The 22,500-nt window shown below is 45.4% G+C and overlaps 1 pseudogene; it reads right to left on the reverse strand.

Annotated features, from left to right (window-relative positions):
* Positions 1-4,537, reverse strand: part of LOC129356745 (echinoderm microtubule-associated protein-like 6) — a 19,285-nt pseudogene extending 14,748 nt beyond the window's left edge.
* Positions 4,538-22,500: the final 17,963 nt, after the last annotated feature.

The raw sequence follows: 22,500 nt of genomic DNA on the forward strand, positions 1-22,500 counted from the left end.
AAGGATGGAAGGAAGAAAAGAAGGAAGGAAGGATGGAAGAAAGGAAGGATGGACAAAAGGAAGGAAGGAAGGAAGAAAGGAAGGAAAAAAAGGAAAGATGGAAGGAAGGAAGACAGGAAGGAAGTATGGAAGGAAGGAAGGAAAGAAGGAAAAACGGAAGGATGGAAGGAAGGAAGAAAGGAAGGAAGGAAGGATGGATGGAAGAAAGGAAGGAAGAAAGGAAGGAAGGAAAAAAAGGAAAGATGGAAGGAAGGAAGAAAGGAAGGAAGGAAGGAAGGATGGACAGAAGAAAGGAAGAAAGGAAGGAAGGATGGAAGGAAGGAAGGAAGTAAAAAAGGAAGGATGGAAGGAAGAAAGGAAGGAAGGAAGGATGGACGGAAGAAAGGAAGAAAGGAAGGAAGGAAGGATGGAAGGAAGAAAGAAAGGAAGGAGGGATGGAAGGAAGGAAGGAAGGAAGAAAGAAAGAAAGGATGGATGGAAGGAAGAAAGGAAGGAAGGATGGAAGGAAGGATTGATAAAAGGAAGGAAGGAAGAAAGGAAGGAAGGATGGAAGGAAGAAAGGAAGGAATGAAGGAAGAAAGGAAGGAAAAAAGGAAGGAAGGAAGAAAGAAAGGAAGGAAGGAAGGAAGGAAAAACGGAAGGATGGAAGGAAGGAAGAAAGGAAGGATGGAAGGATGGATGGAAGAAAGGAAGGAAGGAAAAAAGGAAAGATGGAAGGAAGGAAGAAAGGAAGGAAGGAAGGATGGACAGAAGAAAGGAAGAAAGGAAGGAGGGATGGAAGGAAGAAAGAAAGAAAGGATGGATGGAAGGAAGGAAGAAAGGAAGGAAGGATGGATGGAAGAAAGGAAGGAAGGAAGGATGGAAGGAAGGAAAAAAGGAAGAAAGGAAGGATGGATGGAAGGAAGGATAGAAGGAAGGAAGAAAGGAAGGAAGGAAGGATGGAAGGAAGGAAGAAAGGAAGAAAGGAAGGATGGATGGAAGGAAGGATAGAAGGAAGGAAGAAAGGAAGGAAGGAAGGAAGGAAAAAAAGAAGGATGGAAGGAAGGAAGAAAGGAAGGAAGGAAGGATAGAAGAAAGAAAGAAATGAAGGAAGGAAGGATGGAAGGAAGGAAGGAAGGAAAAAAAGAAGGATGGAAGGAAGGAAGAAAGGAAGGAAGGAAGGATGGATGGAAGAAAGGATAGAAGAAAGAAAGAAATGAAGGAAGAAAGGAAGGAAGGAAGGAAAAAAAGAAGGATGGAAGGAAGGAAGAAAGGAAGAAAGGAAGGATGGATGGAAGGAAGGATAGAAGAAAGAAAGAAATGAAGGAAGGAAGGATGGAAGGAAGGAAGGAAGGAAAAAAAGAAGGATGGAAGGAAGGAAGAAAGGAAGGAAGGATGGACGGAAGAAAGGAAGGATGGAAGGAAGGAAGAAAGGAAGGATGGATGGAAGGAAGGAAGGAAAGATGGAAGGAAGGAAGGATGGAAGGAAGGAAGGATGGATGGAAGAAAGGAAGAAAGGAAGGAATGAAGGATGGAAGGAAGGAAGAAAGGAAGAAAGGAAGGATGGATGGAAGGAAGGAAGGAAGAAATGAAGAAAGGAAGGATGGATGGAAGGAAGGATAGAAGGAAGGAAGAAAGGAACGATGGATGGAAGGAAGGATGGAAGGAAGGAAGGAAGACAGAAGGAAGGAAGAAAGGAAGGAAGACAGAAGGAAGGAAGAAAGGAAGAATGGAACGATGGATGGAAGGAAGGAAGGCAGAAGGAAGGAAGGACAGAAGGAAGGAAGGAAGGAAGTGGTTTCTGTAGGAATATTGAGGAAGTTATGAAACAACACTGAACAAAAGTCCAATCTAATAGTTTCTTGTGACTTCATGTGACCCGGCTCGTTGTTCCTGACGTCTCGGATCCATGGAGACAGGAAGTGGTTTACCTCGCGCGTCCCAGTCCATGTGTGTGATGTAGCTGGACGCTCCTTTGCAGATCCCGACCCGCTTGGTGCTCAACACGTGGTAGATGTCAACGAAGCTGTCATGTGACGCCACGGCCAGGTATTTACCTGGATCTGGAGCAGAGACAGAGGAACCATTTCCCTCTGGTTCTGGTTCTGGTTCTGGACAAACCGGTTTGGTCAACATGAAAATAAAGACAGTTTAATAAAAATAATCTGGAAATTGATGCAAAGAAACAGAAACCTTAATTCCTCGGAAAATCTTCCAGAAAAATGAAACAGGATGTGGAAGAAAAGCAACTAAGAAAATATTCCAGTCAAAAATCAGAAGACAAGATAAGAAAATTAATCGAAATAAAAACAAAATCAGTTTAAACTTGATAAAAACCTGAAAGAGCAACTTTCACTCAAAATTAATCTGTGGTGACAGTTTGAGACGGTCCTGGGCTGAACCGGGTCTGGGTCGGTACCTGGGCAGACCGGGTCTGGGTCGATACCTGGGCAGAACCGGGTCTGGGTCGGTACCTGGGCAGACCGGGTCTGGGTCGATACCTGGGCAGAACCGGGTCTGGGTCGGTACCTGGGCAGAACCGGATCTGGGTCGGTACCTGGGCAGAACCGGGTCTGGGTCGGTACCTGGGCAGAACCGGGTCTGGGTCAATACCTGGGCTGAATCGGGTCTGGGTCAGTACCTGGGCAGAACCGGGTCTGGGTCAGTACCTGGGCAGAACCGGGTCTGGGTCAGTACCTGGGCAGAACCGGGTCTGGGTCAATACCTGGGCTGAATCGGGTCTGGGTCAGTACCTGGGCAGAACCGGGTCTGGGTCGGTACCTGGGCAGAACCGGGTCTGGGTCGATACCTGGGCTGAATCGGGTCTGGGTCAGTACCTGGGCAGAACCGGATCTGGGTCAGTACCTGGGCAGAACCGGGTCTGGGTCAATACCTGGGCTGAATCGGGTCTGGGTCAGTACCTGGGCAGAACCGGGTCTGGGTCGGTACCTGGGCTGAACCGGGTCTGGGTCGATACCTGAGTCAGTATCTGGGTTGGTACCTGGGCAGAACCGTGTCTGGGTCGGTACCTGGGCAGAACCGGGTCTGGTCAGTACCTGGGCTGAATCGGGTCTGGGTCGGTACCTGGGCTGAACCGGGTCTGGGTTGGTACCTGGGCTGAAGCGGACGTCAGAGATGGCGTCCCTACGGTGGTGGAAGCTCAGCAGATCCTCCAGCGTGTCGCCGTTCACCACCAGGACGGCGCCGTCGCTCAGCCCCACCGCCAGCGCTTTGCCGTCGAGGAGCAGCAGCGGAGCTCTGCGGCAGAACCACAGCAGGTCGGACCCATGGCTCGGTGGGTCCAACCACCGAGCGGCAGAACCGCGGGTTCCGTCGGTTCCGGTTCTGACCTCTCTTCAGCTTGCGGACCGCCACCATGCGGTGGTTGGCCGACGTCTCCCACAGTCGCAGCGTTTTGTCATCACTGACGGTGACGCAGACGGGAAGCAGCGGATGGGCGGCCAGACCCCACACCTCGCCCTCCATGTGACCCTGCACACCCACAGAGACCCGTCTGGACCACGATACCGACCCGTTTACCATGAAACAGAACCAGATCAGAACCACTTCCTGTTACAATCAACTGAACTTCCTGTTTAAAGTTTTACTGGAAACATTAAAATCTGAAACATCCGATGAATAAAAAGCTTCAGACTCTGAACTGTTAAAAACATAAAGTCCATAATGTCAGGAAGAAGCAACATTCATCACCTGCTGGTCCGGACCGGTCAAAGCGGACTGGGTCAAAGCGGACCGGGTCAAAGTGGACCTGGAGCCGGAACCCAGAGGTTACTTTATATTGAGCTGGAGTTTGGGTCAGAAATGTACCTTTAGCTTAGAGTTTATTAGGACCCAGTGGGTCCATGGTTCTGACTGGTTCTGACTGGATGTAACTGGTTCTGACTGGTTCTGATTGGATGTAACTGGTTCTGACTGGATGTAACTGGTTCTGACTGGATGTAACTGGTTCTGACTGGTTCTGATTGGATGTAACTGGTTCTGACTGGATGTAACTGGTTCTGACTGGTTCTGACTGGATGTAACTGGTTCTGACTGGTTCTGACTGGATGTAACTGGTTCTGATTGGATGTAACTGGTTCTGACTGGTTCTGATTGGATGTAACTGGTTCTGATTGGATGTAACTGGTTCTGACTGGATGTAACTGGTTCTGACTGGTTCTGACTGGATGTAACTGGTTCTGACTGGTTCTGACTGGATGTAACTGGTTCTGACTCCCAGTGTTCCCACCTGCACCAGCAGGGTCATGGGTCCGGTCTTGTCGATCTCCAGAACCTCTCCGTTCTTGGTGCCGACCAGGATGTGTCCGTGGCCCAGAGTGATGGCTCTGATGGACGGGTTGTCCTCCAGTAGAAGGCCTGGTCACACACAAACCAGTTCAGACTGGTTACTGGTTACTGGAGCCAACATTGGAGAACCAGAGAGCTCCTGGGCCGGATCAGAACCCAGAACTTTCAACCAGCAGGAAAACATTTAGTGTCTCTGAATCAGATCTAAACATGTTGACATGTCACCACATGTCCACATGGGGGGCGACATTTACCTGCGACATGAATCCTGGTACTTTGAGTAAAATATCACTTGAAATAAAAGTTACTGATGATTTCAACAAAAGGAATATTTATCAATAACGATGCAACAACATGAAACATGGTAACATTAAGACACTTTTTGTGTTTTTATGTGAGACTTTAATAACACATAAAATCTCAGTTTCTGTTGTTTTCCTCGTCCTCTGAACCTGACAGGACAGATCTGTCCAATAACGACAACATAACATCCGTCCATCCTTCACCTTTTGACCCGGGGACAGAGCCGTCCTCTGATGGCGTACGTCTTCAGGCAGCGGTCGAACATGTCGTCCCACAGCTCCACCCACTCCGTCTTTCCCTCCCGTAACGAAACCCTGAAACCAGGAGAGAATCGAGCTGAACGACAGATTTCATCCCGAGGGAGAGAAGAGCAGAAGAAACGGATCAATAAACCTCCAAACGGATCAATAAACCTCCAAACGGATCAATAAACCTCCAAACGGATCAATAAACCTCCAAACGGATCAATGAACCTACCAACGGATCATAAACCTCCCAACAGGATCAATAAATCTCCAAACGGATCAATAAACCTTCAAAAGATTAAAAACCAGCAGCTGAATCATCAACTGTGTTATTATTAAAACCAGGATCTGTGTGTGAACCGTTCAACTGGATCTGGTTCTGGTTCTAGAACCGGATCTGCAGATTTACTGGAAATAGACCGAAAATAAAAGAACCGGAAAAAATCTGAAGTTATAAGATCTGCTGAGTGAGATCTGCTCTAAGAACGATCCTCCCTCCATCATCCATCCCTCCATCCCTCCATCCACATCCTCCATCCCTCATCCCTCCATCCCCTCATCCCTCCATCCCCATCCCTCCATCCCTCCAGCCCTCATCCCTCCCCCATCCCCATCCCATCCCTCCATCCCCCTCCATCCTCCATCCTCATCCCTCCATCCATCCATCCCCATCCCTCATCCCTCCACCTCATCCCTCCATCCCTCATCCCTCCATCCCCCCCCCCTCATCCCTCATCCCCCATCCCCATCCTCATTCCCTCCATCCCTCATCCCTCATCCTCCATCCCTCATCCCATCCCCATCCTCATCCCTCCATCCCCACCCCATCCCCCCTCATCCCTCATCCCTCATCCCTCCATCCCTCATCCTCCATCCCTCCATCCCTCATCCCTCCATCCCTCATCCCTCCATCCCTCCATCCCTCATCCCTCCATCCCTCATCCCTCATCCCTCCATCCCTCATCCCTCCATCCCTCATCCCTCATCCCTCCATCCCTCATCCCTCCATCCCTCATCCCTCCATCCCTCATCCCTCCATCCCTCCATCCCTCCATCCCTCATCCCTCCATCCCTCATCCCTCCATCCCTCCATCCCTCATCCCTCCATCCCTCATCCCTCCATCCCTCATCCCTCATCCCTCCATCCCTCATCCCTCCATCCCTCATCCCTCCATCCCTCATCCCTCCATCCCTCCATCCCTCCATCCCTCATCCCTCCATCCCTCATCCCTCCATCCCTCATCCCTCCATCCCTCATCCCTCCATCCCTCATCCCTCCATCCCTCCATCCCTCATCCCTCATCCCTCCATCCCTCCATCCCTCATCCCTCCATCCCTCCATCCCTCCATCCCTCCATCCCTCCAACCTCCATCCCTCCATCCTTCTATCCTTCCATCCCTCCATCCCTCCATCCTCCCATCCCTCCATCCTTCCATCCTCCATCCCTCATCCCTCCATCCCTCCATCCCTCATCCCTCATCCCTCCATCCCTCCATCCGTCACCTTGTCCAGGGAGAACATGGTGAACACCGGCCCGTCATGAGCCTTCACCGTCTTCAGCAGGATCGGCTCCTTCCAGATGTAAACGTCTCCGTTGGCGGCGCCGGAGAAAACCAGCGCCTCGCTGTGGCCGTAACACACCGACATCATGGTCTCTGGACGCCCCACGCTCCTGAACGCACCGCGCCTGAAGGTCAGGCCGCCCCTGGAGGACGGAGCAGGAAGAGCAGGAGACAAAAATTAAAGCTGCTTTAAGAGAAAAAGATGAATTAAAGCTGCAAGCAGCCTCGAACGGCCCTCGCAGCCAAGCGCCGCTCCGGCCTATTTCCACCGCGGGGTACTAGCAACCGTCGCCTCACGCCAGCCACCACAGAAGCTCTCACGCAGTTTTCAACGCCTCCGCCTACACCGCGATAGCTGTTGCTGAGTTTCCATCAACGCTTCACACGTTCCAACACAGAAGTTGTTGCGCAGTTTCCGCGCCCGTCCACCAGGCGGTACGCATCGATGCGTTCGGCGGCGCTCCTTGACGATGCTAAAAAATGTGGTGCAGAGTCATTGGTTCAGCGAGGAAATATAGCTGGCGGATTAATGTAGGGGGCGCAGTGGAGTCAAAATACTTTTCAATACTGTTTTGCTCTTTAGAGGTCAACAAAGTTCATACATATTCAATTTGGCGCCAGTCGAATGATCCGCGTGTCATTTACAGCCGATCGTATGCACATGGCGAAGTACTGCAGTTCGTCATTGTTCATCATCTTCAGCTGTGTTTCTAAAGCACTCTATTTCATTGTTGGAGTAATACTTACTCAGAGTGGGGAATTACTGAAATGGTTTGTAAGAAGTAAGAAAACGCTACATTTACTGCATGATTTAATTCAACAAAAATTATCTGAGACATTTATATCCTTTTAGAAATCTCACGGCAACGCTCTCACAAAGTTTTCGCGCCATCCGCCCGTGGACCTGTCATTGGTGGAGGAACACTGACACCTACTGGCGAAATACTGATATTGTTTTTCATCCTGTTTATCTGCTGTTTCATTTGTGGAGCAATACTTACCCCAAGTGGCGAATTACTGAAATGGTTTATAAACGCCAAAAATGGGATCAAAATCTGAACTTCAATCTAAAATGGCCGACTTCCTCTGGGGTTTAGACCATGGGTCCAAGAGACTTTTTTGTAAGTCCTGACATGGTACATATGTGTACAAAGTTTCGTAATTGTAGGTTAAAGCATGGCTTGGGGCTGATCATTTAAAATTTTCTAGGGGGCGCTATAGAGAAATTAGGCCACACCCTACAAATATTGTGATGGATTCCTGTCGGGGAGTGGATGAAGATCCATCCTTGTGAGTTTGGAGCAGCTGCGCCCAAAAAATGTGGAATTGAGAGCCAAACGTATGGCGATGGCGTTACAGGTCACTTCGCCACGCCGCCACGCCCAGCTGCTCCATTGAAGCTGGTCGGGGTTGGAATCCTCAACACACCAACATGTCTTCTGTGTCTGGGCACAGTTTCATGTTGATGAGGTCAAAGGGGTCAGATAGCGACCGTTCAAAGTAAAACATGACACTTCCTTTTCTCAGGGGGCGTGGCCTAAGTGATGTCATCATTCGACCATAGGGTATTGTAGGACACCCGATGATGATCAATCACAGAAACTTTGGTGCCTCTGTGAGTTTCTGTGTAGGAGATATAGCAGTTTATTTTTTTATGGCGAGTAGGTGAACTTTGACCCCTGATAACCCCCCTTCAGCATTCTCAAAAACTCACCGTTTTGATAACTTTAGATGGGACATGCCTTATGAGCAGACTGACCGAGTTTGAAGCCGATCAATCGAAATCCCTAGGAGGAGTTCGATCAAATACGGAGGCTGTAAACGGCAAAAATGGGGTTAAAATCTGAACTTCAATCTAAAATGGCCGACTTCCTCTGGGGTTTAGACCATGGCTCCAAGAGACTTTCTTGTAAGTCCTGACATGGTACACGTGTACAAAGTTTCGTAATTGTAGGTTAAAGCATGGCTTGGGGCTGATCATTTAAAATTTTCTAGGGGGCCCTATAGAGAAATTAGGCCACACCCTACAAATATTGTGATGGATCTGTCGGGGAGAGGATGAAGATCCATCCTTGTGAGTTTGGAGCAGCTGGGCCCAAAAATGTGGAATTGAGAGTCAAACGTATGGCAATGGCGTTACAGGTCACTTCGCCACGGCGCCACGCCCAGCTGCTCCATTGAAGCTGGTCGGGGTGAAATCCTCAATACACCACATGTCTTCGGTGTCTGGTCACAGTTTCATGTTGATGAGGTCAAAAGGTTCAGATAGCGACCGTTCACAGTAAACATGACACTTCCTGTTCTCAGGGGGCGTGGCCTAAGTGATGTCATCATTCGACCATAAGGTATTGTAGGACACCCGATGATGATCAATCACTGAAACTTTGGTGCCTTTGTGAGTTTCTGTGTAGGAGATATATCAGTTTATTTTTATGGGGAGTAGGTGAACTTTGACCCCTGCCAACCCCCTTCAGCATACTGAAAAAACTCACCGTTTTGATAACTTTAGATGGGACATGCTTTATAAACAGACTGACTGAGTTTGAAGCCGATCAATCGAAATCCTGAGAGGAGTTCGATCAAATACGAAGGCTGCAAACTGCAAAAATGGGTCAAAATCCTAACTTCAATCCAAAATGGCCGACTTCCTGTGGGGTTTAGACCATGGCTCCAAGAGACTTTTTTGTACGTCCTGACAAGGTACACATGTGTACAAAGTTTCGTATTTGTAGGTTAAAGCATGGCTTGGGGCTGATCATTTAAAGTTTTCTAGGGGCGCTATAGAGAAATTAGGCCACGCCCACCAAATATTGTGATGGATTCCTGTCGGGGATGGATGAGGATCCATCTTTGTGAAATTGGAGCAGCTGGGCCCAAAAATGTGGAATTGAGAGCCAAACGTATGGCGATGGCGTTACAGGTCACTTCGCCACGCCGCCACGCCCATCTGCTCCATCGAAGCTGGTCGGGGTTGGAATCCTCAATACACCAACATGTTTTCTGTGTCTTGGCACAGTTTCATGTTGATGAGGTCAAAGGGGTCAGATAGCGACGTTCACAGTAAAACATTACACTTCCTGTTCTCAGGGGGCGTGGCCTAAGTGATGTCATCATTCGACCATAGGGTATTGTAGGGCAGCCGATGATGATCAATCACAGTAACTTTGGTGCCTCTGTGAGTTTCTGTGTAGGAGATATAGCAGTTTATTTTTTTACGGCGAGTAGGTGAACTTTGACCCCTGCTAACCCCCTTCAGCATACTCAAAAACTCACCGTTTTGATAAACTTTAGATGGGACATGCCTTATGAACAGACTGACCGAGTTTGAAGCGGTCAATGGAAATCCCTAGGAGGAGAGTTCGATCAAATATGAAGGCTGTAAACGGCAAAAATGGCTCAAAATTGGACATTCAATCCAAAATGGCCGACTTTCTGTGATACTTGCACTATGACATTAATTGTAAATTTTGAGTATCTTGGGGAGCTCTACAAGTGTACCAAATTTGTCTCTAGGATAAAGTAAGTGAATAGCAAAGGGTCCTTTGAAAATTTCTAGGTGGCGCTATTGAGCCATTTCTTGTGGGATTTTTGCGACGACTTTAAAATACGTAAATTTGAAACAGGCTTAAGCCCTCCGCCAAGTTTGGTGAGTTTTTGAATATGATAAAGCCCCCAAAAAGCCAATTCATTGGAGGGAGAATAATAATAATAATAATTAAAGCTTCAAGCAGCCTCGAACGGCCCTCGCAGCCAAGCGCCGCCGGCCTATTGCCACCGCTGGGTACGAGCAACCGCCGCCTCACGCCAGCCACCACAGAAGCTCTCACGCAGTTTTCAGCGCCTCCGCCCGCACGCGGAAGCTGTTGCTCAGTTTCCATCAACGCTGCGCACGTGCTAAGACAGAAGTTGTTGCGCAGTTCCGCGCCCGTCCACCAGGCGGTACGCATCTATGCGTTCGGGGGCTATCCTTCAAGATGCAAAAAAATGTGGTATAGATTCATTGGTAGCGAGGAAATATAGCTGGCGGATTAATGTAGAGGCGCAGTGGAGTCAAAATACATTTCAATGCTGTTTTGCTGTTTAGAGGTAAAAAAAAGGTCATACGTATCCAATTTGGCGCCAGTCCGATGATCCACGTGTCATTTAGAGCCGATCATATGCACATGGCGAAGAACTGCATTTCGTCATTTCTACACCCCAATGCGGTTCGGTCAGCAGCCAGTATTCATAGAGTTCATCACGTTATCGTTTTTAGTCAGTATTCACATGATGAAACCCATATAAATTATAGAATAACAGTAAAACATACAGCAGAAAAAACATGTGACTGCCTCTTAAAAGTGGCGGGGCTACAGTGAGGTCATCAAGTGACCATGGAAATGTGTTCAGGGCTGTTCTCTAGAAAGACAGAGGAAGTGTGATGATGCAGCTGTGATCTTGCATTTGGAAGTCATTTAATGTTGATGTTTCATGGTAAATAGTGAAAGTTTTACACTAAGCCACACCCACATGCTTGATGTTAACTACAACTGAGATCTAAATGCAGTGCAACTTTAACGTTATCGTGAAATGAGCCAGGAAAATGGTGAAGGTTAAGATGTATCAGTTTAATAAACCGTACTGTTCAGTAATAAACCAAGGGCAATGCACAATAACAGAGCACAGTTAACTTTTCAGCACTTTAGAACAATAGCACAGGCTGAATCCCATCCATTAATTAGGTATTAATCACAGGAAGTGCTGCAACTAAATATTACAACCCCAATGGATCGGTAAAAGATACTTAGCATTTTCTCAGAGCTCTTTCAAACGACATTTTAAACATCTTCTATACATAATAACAAACAAGTCTGAATGTATGAAACTGGATGTATCAAACACACTATTCAGTTTATTGAATTAGTAAAGCGCTTCGTTAGCATTAAAAACGTTGCAGGCCTCAGGCATTGGGTTAGCATCGTCCTCAGAATAACTGTTCCAAAGATGACGGCTTCCAGAACCAGTAGGAAGGAATAAAATTACTCACCGCACCGCGAGTAACGACTGTTTAAACGAACAGCAATGGGCTCTTTGCACCTGCCGCGCTGACGTCACAACTGTATACCCGAATGCGGCTCTTTTTTCCACTTTCAGAAACTATAACTGCTATAAAAGACAAAGTCCTACTTAAGACACAAATAAAACAATACTATGTACTTTGTTTAGGTTTTCATGGATTTCCAAGCCATCCTCAATTAAGAGAGCTTGTAAATATTCGTTGCTACAAGTTAAAGCTACCACTTGAAGCTAACGCCGTACACACCGCTCTAAACACTATCTTAATGAGCCCTTCACAACAAGCATGCAAAAGTAATAAAACGAAATAACACAGAAATCTTAAGCAACACGGCCATATTTTTCTAAAAGTAATAACTCTGATCTGAACAGTCAGCTGAACTAGAACTCCGATACCAGAGTAAGCTCTGTGCTCGTTTTTCTTCGTCATACTTCAAGCAAAAAGTCTGAACTGTAATCTGCCCCCCCCCTCCCCCTCCCCGCTGCTTTATTGTCGTTAACAATAAACACACGTAATATGCTTGAAAATAAGGCACAAACAGTGTCCGTTAGAATGGCTGAGAAATCTTTAGATAATTAAATAGCAGATTTTTACTAGAAAGCTAGCAGGCTTGTGCTAGCAGTTTAAAGAAAATAAAACTCACCTTCATATCTGTGAATGTATAACGAGGCGAACATCTTAAAACCTTTCTTTGCCTTACTTGTTGGGGTTTCGGATCGATGTACATTATTAATTGTTACCTTGGAAAAACATTTCAGCCGTGTTTCCCGAACGTGTAAGCTGAGGTGCAAAGAGCCCATTAAACTTCTCCAACTCGGTCCAACAGAGCCTTCTTGCTCCAAAGCGTGGTTCGGATTTGCAACTCCAAAATCCAAGCAAAATGTTGAGCGTAGTCCAGTGGCTCCAAAAGCAAGCAAAATGTTCAGGAAAACTTCGCAGCTCCAGCTGTCGCCGGCTGACTGTTATTACGTAGCGTCGATCTATTTTCTCATTGATGGAGTACCACTGCTCCTGCTGGGGCAATACTGGTATTGCACTAGCAGTACCAGTATTTCTCCACAAGGTGCCAGTGGTACTCCATCAACACTGACCCAGTGTGTTCTTACTTCGCTGTGTCATAAGTTTTGCTGAATGACTTTGTTTGTATTATTTCTAGCAAAAATGAATGAATGTTTGTACTTTAACCCACAAAAAAACTTATAGATAATAAAAGTTATAATAAAGTATATTTAAATAATTAATAACAACATAACCTATGGGCTGCTGTTTTCTAGGGGGCGCTATAGAGAAATTAGGCCACGCCCTACAAAATATTGTGATGGATTCCAGTCGGGGAGTGGATAAATATTCATCCTTGTGAGTTTGCAGCAGCTGAGCCCGAAAATGTGGTATTGAGAGCCAAACGTATGGCGATGGCGTACAGGTAACTTCGCCACGCCGCCATGCCACCACCTGCTCTATCGTAGCTGGTCGGGGTTGGAATCCTCAATACACCAAACATGTTTTCTGTGTCTGGGCACAGTTTCATGTTGATGAGGTCAAGGGTCAGATAGCGAACGTTCACAGTAAAACATTACACTTCCTGTTCTCAGGGGGCGTGGCCTAAGTGATGTCATTATTCGACCATAGGGTAATGTAGGAGACCGATGATGATCAATCACAGAAACTTTGGTGCCTCTGTGAGTTTTCTGTGTAGGAGATATAGCAGTTTATGTTTTTATGGCGAGTAGGTGAACTTTGACCCCTGCTAACCCCCCTTCAGCATACTCAAAAACTCCACCGTTTAGATAACTTTAGATGGGACATGCCTTATGAACAGACTGACGAGTTTGAAGCGATCAATCGAAATCCCTAGGAGGAGATAGATCAAATATGAAGGCTGTAAACGGCAAAAATGGGGGTCAAAAACCGAACTTGAATCCAAAATGGCTGACGTCCTGTGGGGTTTAGACCATGGCTCCAAGAGACTTTTTGTACGTCCTGACAAGGTACACATGTGTGTACAAAGTTTCGTATTTGTAGGTTAAAGCATGGCTTGGGGCTGATCATTTAAAGTTTTCTAGGGGGCGCTATAGAGAAATTAGGCTACGCCCACCAAATATTGTGATGGATTCCTGTTGGGAGTGGATGAGGGTCCATCCTTATGAGTTTGCAGCAGCTGGGCCCGAAAATGTGGAATTGAGAGCCAAACGTATGGCGATGGCGTTACAGGTCACTTCGCCACGCCACCACGCCCACCTGCTCCATCGAAGCTGGTCGGGGTTAGAATCCTCAATACACCAACATGTCTCTGTGTCTGGGCACAGTTTCATGTTGATGAGGTCAAAGGGGTCAGATAGCGAACGTTCACAGTAAAACATTACACTTCCTGTTCTCAGGGGGCGTGGCCTAAGTGATGTCATCATTCGACCATAGAGTATTGTAGAACACCCGATGATGATCAATCACAGAAACTTTGATGCTTCTGTGAGTTTCTGTGTAGGAGATATAGCAGTTTATTTTTTTATGGCGAGTAGGTGAACTTTGACCCTGCTAACCCCCCTTCAGCATACTCAAAAACTCACCGTTTAGATAACTTTAGATGGGACATGCCTTATGAACAGACTGACCGAGTTTGAAGTCGATCAATCAAAATCCTAGGAGGAGAGATAGATCAAATACAAGGCTGTAAACGGCAAAAATCGGCAAAAATGGGGTCAAAATGGGAACTTCAATCAAAAATGGCTGACTTCCTGTGATACTTGCACTATGACATTAATTGTAAATTTTGAGCGTCTTGGTGAGTTCTACAAGTGTACCAAATTTCATGTGTCTACGATAAAGTAAGTGAATAGCAGAGGGTAAAAAAGGGTGTTTTTCCATTTCTAGGTGGCGCCGTAGAGACATTTCTGTTGCAATTTTTGCTACGACTTTAAAATACGTAAATTTTAAACAGGCTTAAGGCCTCCGCCAAGTTTGGTGAGTTTTTGAATATGATAAAGCCCCCAAAAAGCCAATTCATTTGGGTGGAAGAATAATAATAATAATAATTAAAGCTGCAAGCAGCCTCGAACGCCCTCGCAGCCAAGCGCCGCTCCGGCCTATTGCCACCGCGGGGTACGAGCAACCGCCGCCTCACGCCAGCCACCACAGAAGTCTCACGCAGTTTTCAGCGCCTCCGCCCGCACCGCGGAAGCAGTTGCTCAGTTTTTCCATCAACGCTGCGCACGTGCTAACAGAAGTTGTTGCGCAGTTTCCGCGCCCGTCCTCCAGGCGGTACGCATCTATGCGTTCGGCGGCTATCCTTCAAGATGCAAAAAAATGTGGTATAGATTCATTGGTTTAGCGAGGAAATACAGCTGGCGGATTAATGTAGGGGCGCAGTGGAGTCAAAATACATTTCAATGCTGTTTTGCTCTTTAGAGGTCAACAAAGGTCATACGTTTTCAATTTGGCGCCAGTCCGATGATCCACGTGTCATTTAGAGCCGATCATATGCACGTGGCGAAGTAATGCATTTCGTCATTTCTACACCCCAATGCGGTTCGGTCAGCAGCCAGCATTCATAGAGTTCATTATGTTATCACTTTTAGTCAGTATTCACATGATGAAACCCATATAAATTATAGAATAACAGTAAAACATACAGCAGAAAAAACATGTGACTGCCTCTTAAAAGTGGGCGGGGCTACAGTGAGGTCATCAAGTGACCATGAAAATGTGTTCAGGGCTGTTCTCTAGAAAGACAGAGGAAGTGTGATGATGCAGCTGTGATCTTGCATTTGGAAGTCATTTAATGTTGATGTTTCATGGTAAATAGTGAAAGTTTTACACTAAGCCACACCCACATGCTTGATGTTAACTACAACTGAGATGTAAATGCAGTGCAACTTTAACGTTATCGTGAAATGAGTCAGGAAAATGGTGAAGGTTAAGATGTATCAGTTTAATAAACCGCACTGTTCAGTAATAAACCAAGGGCAATGCACATTAAGAGAGCACAGTTAACTTTCAGCACATTAGAACAATAGCACAGGCTGAATCCCATCCATTAATTAGGTATTAATCACAGGAAGTGCTGCAACTAAATATTACAACCCCAATGGATCTGTAAAAAGATACTTAGCATTTTTTCAGAGCTCTTTCAAACGACATTTTAAACATCTTCTATACATAATAACAAACAACTCTCAATGTATGAAACTGGATGTATCACACACACTATTCAGTTTATTGAATTAGTAAAGCGCTTCGTTACCATTAAAAACGTTGCAGGCCTCAGGCATTGGGTTAGCATCCTCCTCAGAATAACTGTTCCAAACATGACGGCTTCCAGAACCAGCAGGAAGGAATAAATTACTCACCGCACCGCGAGTTACGACTGTTTTTAACGAACAGCAATGGGCTCTTTGCACCTGCCGCGCTGACGTCACAACTGTATACCCGAATGCGGCTTTTTTTCCACTTTCAGAAACTATGACTGCTATAAAAACAAGTCGTACTTAAGACACAAATAAAACAATACTATGTACTTTGTTTAAGTTTTCATGGATTTCCAAGCCATCCTCAATTAAGACAGCTTGTAAATATTCGTTGCGTACACACCGCTCTAAACACCGTCTTAATGAGCCATTCACAACAAGCATGCAAAAGTAATAAAACGAAATAACACAGAAATCTTAAGCAACACGGCCATATTTTTCTAAAGTAATAACTCTGAATCTGAACAGTCAGCTGAACTAGAACTCCGATACCAGAGTAAGCTCTGTGCTCGTTTTTCTTCGTCATACTTCAAGCAAAAAGTCTGAACTGTAATCTGCTCCCCCCTCCCCCTCCCCGCTGCTTTATTGTCGTTAACAATAACACACGTAATATGCTTGAAAATAAGGCACAAAGTGTCCGTTAGAATGGCTGAGAAATCTTTAGATAATTAAATAGCAGATTTTTACTAGAAAGCTAGCAGGCTTGTGCTAGCAGTTTTAAAGAAAAATAAAACTCACCTTCATATCTGTGAATGTATAACGAGGAGAACATCTTAAAACCTTTCTTTGCCTTACTTGTTGGGGTTTCGGATCGATGTACATTATTAATTGTTACCTTGGAAAAACATTTCAGCCGTGTTTCCCGAACGTGTAAGCTGAGATGCAAAGAGCCCATTAAACTTCTCCAACTCCGGTCCAACAGAGCCTTCTTGCTCCAAAGCGTGGTTCGTATTTGCAACTCCAAAATCCAAGCAAAATGTTGAGCGTAGTCCAGTTCTGTGGCTCCAAAAAGCAGGCAAAATGTTCAGGAAAACTTTGCGGCTCCAGCTGTCGCCGGCTGACTGTTATTACGTAGCGTCGATCTGTTTTCTCATTGATGGAGTACCACTGCCTCCTGCTGTCGCAATACTGGTATTGCACTAGCAGTACCAGTATTTCTCCACAAGGTGCCAGTGGTACTCCATCAACACTGACCCCAGTGTGTTCTTACTTCGCTGTGTCATAAGTTTTGCTGAATGACTTTGTTTGTATTATTTCTAGCAAAAATGAATGAATGTTTGTACTTTAACCCACAAAATAAACATATATATATATAAAAAGTTAATAATGTATATTTAAATAATTAATAACAACATAACCTATGGGCTGCTGTTTTCTAGGGGGCGCTATAGAGAAATTAGGCCACGCCCTACAAATATTGTGATGGATTCCAGTCGGGGAGTGGATAAATATTCATCCTTGTGAGTTTGCAGCAGCTGAGCCCGAAAATGTGGTATTGAGAGCCAAACGTATGGCGATGGCGTTACAGGTAACTTCGCCACGCCGCCATGCCCACCTGCTCTATCGTAGCTGGTTGGGGTTGGAATCCTCAATACACCAACATGTCTTCGGTGTCTGGGCACAGTTTCATGTTGATGAGGTCAAAGGGGGATAGCGAACGTTCACAGTAAAACATTACACTTCCTGTTCTCAGGGGGCGTGGCCTAAGTGATGTCATCATTCGACCATAGGGTAATGTAGGAGACCCGATGATGATCAATCACAGAAACTTTGGTGCCTCTGTGAGTTTCTGTGTAGGAGATATAGCAGTTTTATGTTTTTATGGCGAGTAGGTGAACTTTGACCCCTGCTAACCACCCTTCAGCATACTCAAAAACTCACCGTTTAGATAACTTTAGATGAGACATGCCTTATGAACAGACTGACCGAGTTTGAAGCCGATCAATCGAAATCCCTAGGAGGAGATAGATCAAATATGAAGGCTGTAAACGGCAAAAATGGGGTCAAAACCGAACTTGAATCCAAAATGGCTGACTTCCTGTGGGGTTTAGACAATGGCTCCAAGAGACTTTTTTGTACGTCCTGACAAGGTACACATGTGTACAAAGTTTCGTATTTGTAGGTTAAAGCATGGCTTGGGGCTGATCATTTAAAGTTTTTCTAGGGGGCGCTATAGAGAAATTAGGCTACGCCCACCAAATATTGTGATGGATTCCTGTTGGGGAGTGGATGGGATCCATCCTTATGTTTGCAGCAGCTGGGCCCGAAATGTGGAATTGAGAGCCAAACGTATGGCGATGGCGTTACAGGTGACTTCGCCACGCACCACGCCCACCTGCTCCATCGAAGCTGGTCGGGGTTGGAATCCTCAATACACCAACATGTTCTCTGTGTCTGGGCACAGTTTCATGTTGATGAGGTCAAAGGGGTCAGATAGCGACAGTTCACAGTAAAACATTACACTTCCTGTTCTCAGGGGCGTGGCCTAAGTGATGTCATCATTCGACCATAGGGTATTGTAGGACACCCGTGATGATCAATCACAGAAACTTTGATGCTTCTGTGAGTTTCAGTGTAAGAGATATAGCAGTTTATTTTTTATGGCGAGTAGGTGAACTTTGACCCCAGCTAACCCCCCTTCAGCATACTCAAAAACTCACCGTTTAGATAACTTTAGATGGGACATGCCTTATGAACAGACTGACCAAGTTTGAAGTCGATCAATCAAAATCCCTAGGAGGAGATAGATCAAATACAAAGGCTGTAAACGGCAAAAATCGGCAAAAATGGGGTCAAAATGGGAACTTCAATCAAAAATGGCTGACTTCCTGTGATACTTGCACTATGACATTAATTGTAAATTTTGAGCGTCTTGGGGAGTTCTACAAGTGTACCAAATTTCATGTGTCTATGATAAAGTAAGTGAATAGCAGAGGGTAAAAGGGTGTTTTTTCCAATTTCTAGGTGGCGCCGTAGAGACATTTCTGTTGCAATTTTTGCTACGACTTTAAAATACGTAAATTTTAAACAGGCTTAAGGCCTCCGCCAAGTTTTGGTGAGTTTTTGAATATGATAAAGCCCCCAAAAAGCCAATTCATTTGGGTGGAAGAATAATAATAATAATAATTAAAGCTGCAAGCAGCCTCGAACGGCCCTCGCAGCCAAGCGCCGCTCCGGCCTATTGCCACCGCGGGGTATGAGCAACCGCCGCCTCACGCCAGCCACCACAGAAGCTCTCACGCAGTTTTCAGCGCCTCCGCCCGCACCGCGGAAGCAGTTGCTCAGTTTCCATCAACGCTGCGCACGTGCTAAGACAGAAGTTGTTGCGCAGTTTTCCGCGCCCGTCCTCCAGGCGGTACGCATCTATGCGTTCGGCGGCTATCCTTCAAGATGCAAAAAATGTGGTATAGATTCATTGGTTTAGCGAGGAAATACAGCTGGCGGATTAATGTAGGGGCGCAGTGGAGTCAAAATACATTTCAATGCTGTTTTGCTCTTTAGTTCAACAAAGGTCATACGTATCCAATTTGGCGCCAGTCCGATGATCCACGTGTCATTTAGAGCCGATCATATGCACGTGGCGAAGTAATGCATTTCGTCATTTCTACACCCCAATGCGGTTCGGTCAGCAGCCAGCATTCATAGAGTTCATCATGTTATCATTTTTAGTCAGTATTCACATGATGAACCCATATAAATTATAGAATAACAGTAAAACATACAGCAGAAAAAACATGTGACTGCCTCTTAAAAGTGGGAGGGGCTACAGTGAGGTCATCAAGTGACCATGGAAATGTGTTCAGGCTGTTCTCTAGAAAGACAGAGGAAGTGTGATGATGCAGCTGTGATCTTGCATTTGGAAGTCATTTAATGTTGATGTTTCATGGTAAATAGTGAAAGTTTTACACTAAGCCACACCCACATGCTTGATGTTAACTACAACTGAGATGTAAATGCAGTGCAACTTTAACGTTATCGTGAAATGAGTCAGGAAAATGGTGAAGGTTAAGATGTATCAGTTTAATAAACCGCACTGTTCAGTAATAAACCAAGGGCAATGCACAATAACAGAGCACAGTTAACTTTCAGCACTTTAGAACAATAGCACAGGCTGAATCCCATCCATTAATTAGGTATTAATCACAGGAAGTGCTGCAACTAAATATTACAACCCCAATGGATCTGTAAAAAGATACTTAGCATTTTCTCAGAGCTCTTTCAAACGACATTTTAAACATCTTCTATACATAATAACAAACAACTCTGAATTTATGAAACTGGATGTATCACACACACTATTCAGTTTATTGAATTAGTAAAGCGCTTCGTTAGCATTAAAAACGTTGCAGGCCTCAGGCATTGGGTTAGCATCCTCCTCAGAATAACTGTTCCAAACATGACGGCTTCCAGAACCAGCAGGAAGGAATAAATTACTCACCGCACCGCGAGTTACGACTGTTTAAACGAAAAGCAATGGGCTCTTTGCACCTGCCGCGCTGACGTCACAACTGTATACCCGAATGCTTCCACTTTCAGAAACTATGACTGCTATAAAAGACAAAGTCGTACTTAAGACACAATAAAACAATACTATGTACTTTGTTTAAGTTTTCATGGATTTCCAAGCCATCCTCAATCAAGACAGTTTTGTAAATATTCGTTGCTACAAGTTAAAGCTACCACTTGAAGCTAACGCCGTACACACCGCTCTAAACACTGTCTTAATGAGCCATTCACAACAAGCATGCAAAAGTAATAAAACGAAATAACACAGAAACCTTAAGCAACACGGCCATATTTTTCTAAAAGTAATAACTCTGAATCTGAACAGTCAGCTGAACTAGAACTCCGATACCAGAGTAAGCTCTGTGCTCGTTTTTCTTCGTCATACTTCAAGCAAAAAGTCTGAACTGTAATCTGCTCCCCCTCCCCTGCTTTATTGTCGTTAACAATAAACACACGTAATATGCTTGAAAATAAGGCACAAACAGTGTCCGTTAGAATGGCTGAGAAATCTTTAGATAATTAAATAGCAGATTTTTACTAGAAAGCTAGCAGGCTTGTGCTAGCAGTTTAAAGAAAATAAAACTCACCTTCATATCTGTGAATGTATAACGAGGCGAACATCTTAAAACCTTTCTTTGCCTTACTTGTTGGGGTTTCGGATCGATGTACATTATTAATTGTTACCTTGGAAAAACATTTCAGCCGTGTTTCCCGAACGTGTAAGCTGAGGTGCAAAGAGCCCATTAAACTGCTCCAACTCCGGTCCAACAGAGCCTTCTTGCTCCAAAGCGTGGTTCGTATTTGCAACTCCAAAATCCAAGCAAAATGTTGAGCGTAATCCAGTTCTGTCGCTCCAAAAAGCAGGCAAAATGTTCAGGAAACTTTGCAGCTCCAGCTGTCGCCGGCTGACTGTTATTACGTAGCGTCGATCTGTTTTCTCATTGATGGAGTACCACTGCCTCCTGCTGTCGCAATACTGGTATTGCACTAGCAGTACCAGTATTTCTCCACAAGGTGCCAGTGGTACTCCATCAACACTGACCCCAGTGTGTTCTTACTTCGCTGTGTCATAAGTTTTGCTGAATGACTTTGTTTGTATTATTTCTAGCAAAAATGAATGAATGTTTGTACTTTAACCCACAAAATAAACTTATATATATATAAAAAGTTATAATAATGTATATTTAAATAATTAATAACAACATAACCTATGGGCTGCTGTTTTCTAGGGGGCGCTATAGAGAAATTAGGCCACGCCCTACAAATATTGTGATGGATTCCAGTCGGGGAGTGGATAAATATTCATCCTTGTGAGTTTTCAGCAGCTGAGCCCGAAAATGTGGTAATGAGAGCCAAACGTATGGCGATGGCGTTACAGGTAACTTCGCCACGCCGCCATGCCCACCTGCTCTATCGTAGCTGTCGGGTTGGAATCCTCAATACACCAACATGTCTTCGGTGTCTGGGCACAGTTTCATGTTGATGAGGTCAAAGGGGTCGGATAGCGAACATTCACAGTAAAACATTACACTTCCTGTTCTCAGGGGGCGTGGCCTAAGTGATGTCATCATTCGACCATAGGGTAATGTAGGAGACCCGATGATGATCAATCACAGAAACTTTGGTGCCTCTGTGAGTTTCTGTGTAGGAGATATAGCAGTTTATGTTTTTATGGCGAGTAGGTGAACTTTGACCCCTGCTAACCCCCCTTCAGCATACTCAAAAACTCACCGTTTAGATAACTTTAGATGAGACATGCCTTATGAACAGACTGACCGAGTTTGAAGCCGATCAATCGAAATCCCTAGGAGGAGATAGATCAAATATGAAGGCTGTAAACTGCAAAAATGGGGTCAAAAACCGAACTTGAATCCAAAATGGCTGACTTCCTGTGGGGTTTAGACCATGGCTCCAAGAGACTTTTTTGTACGTCCTGACAAGGTACACATGTGTACAAAGTTTCGTATTTGTAGATTAAAGCATGGCTTGGGGCTGATCATTTAAAGTTTTCTAGGGGGCGCTATAGAGAAATTAGGCTACGCCCACCAAATATTGTGATGGATTCCTGTTGGGGAGTGGATGAGGGTCCATCCTTATGAGTTTGCAGCAGCTGGGCCCGAAAATGTGGAATTGAGAGCCAAACGTATGGCGATGGCGTTACAGGTGACTTCGCCACGCCACCACGCCCACCTGCTCCATCGAAGCTGGTCGGGGTTAGAATCCTCAATACACCAACATGTTCTCTGTGTCTGGGCACAGTTTCATGTTGATGAGGTCAAAGGGGTCAGATAGCGACAGT

Source organism: Poeciliopsis prolifica, unplaced genomic scaffold (genome assembly GCF_027474105.1).
Source record: "Poeciliopsis prolifica strain line A6 unplaced genomic scaffold, Auburn_PproV2 SCAFFOLD190, whole genome shotgun sequence".
NCBI lineage: Eukaryota > Metazoa > Chordata > Actinopteri > Cyprinodontiformes > Poeciliidae > Poeciliopsis > Poeciliopsis prolifica.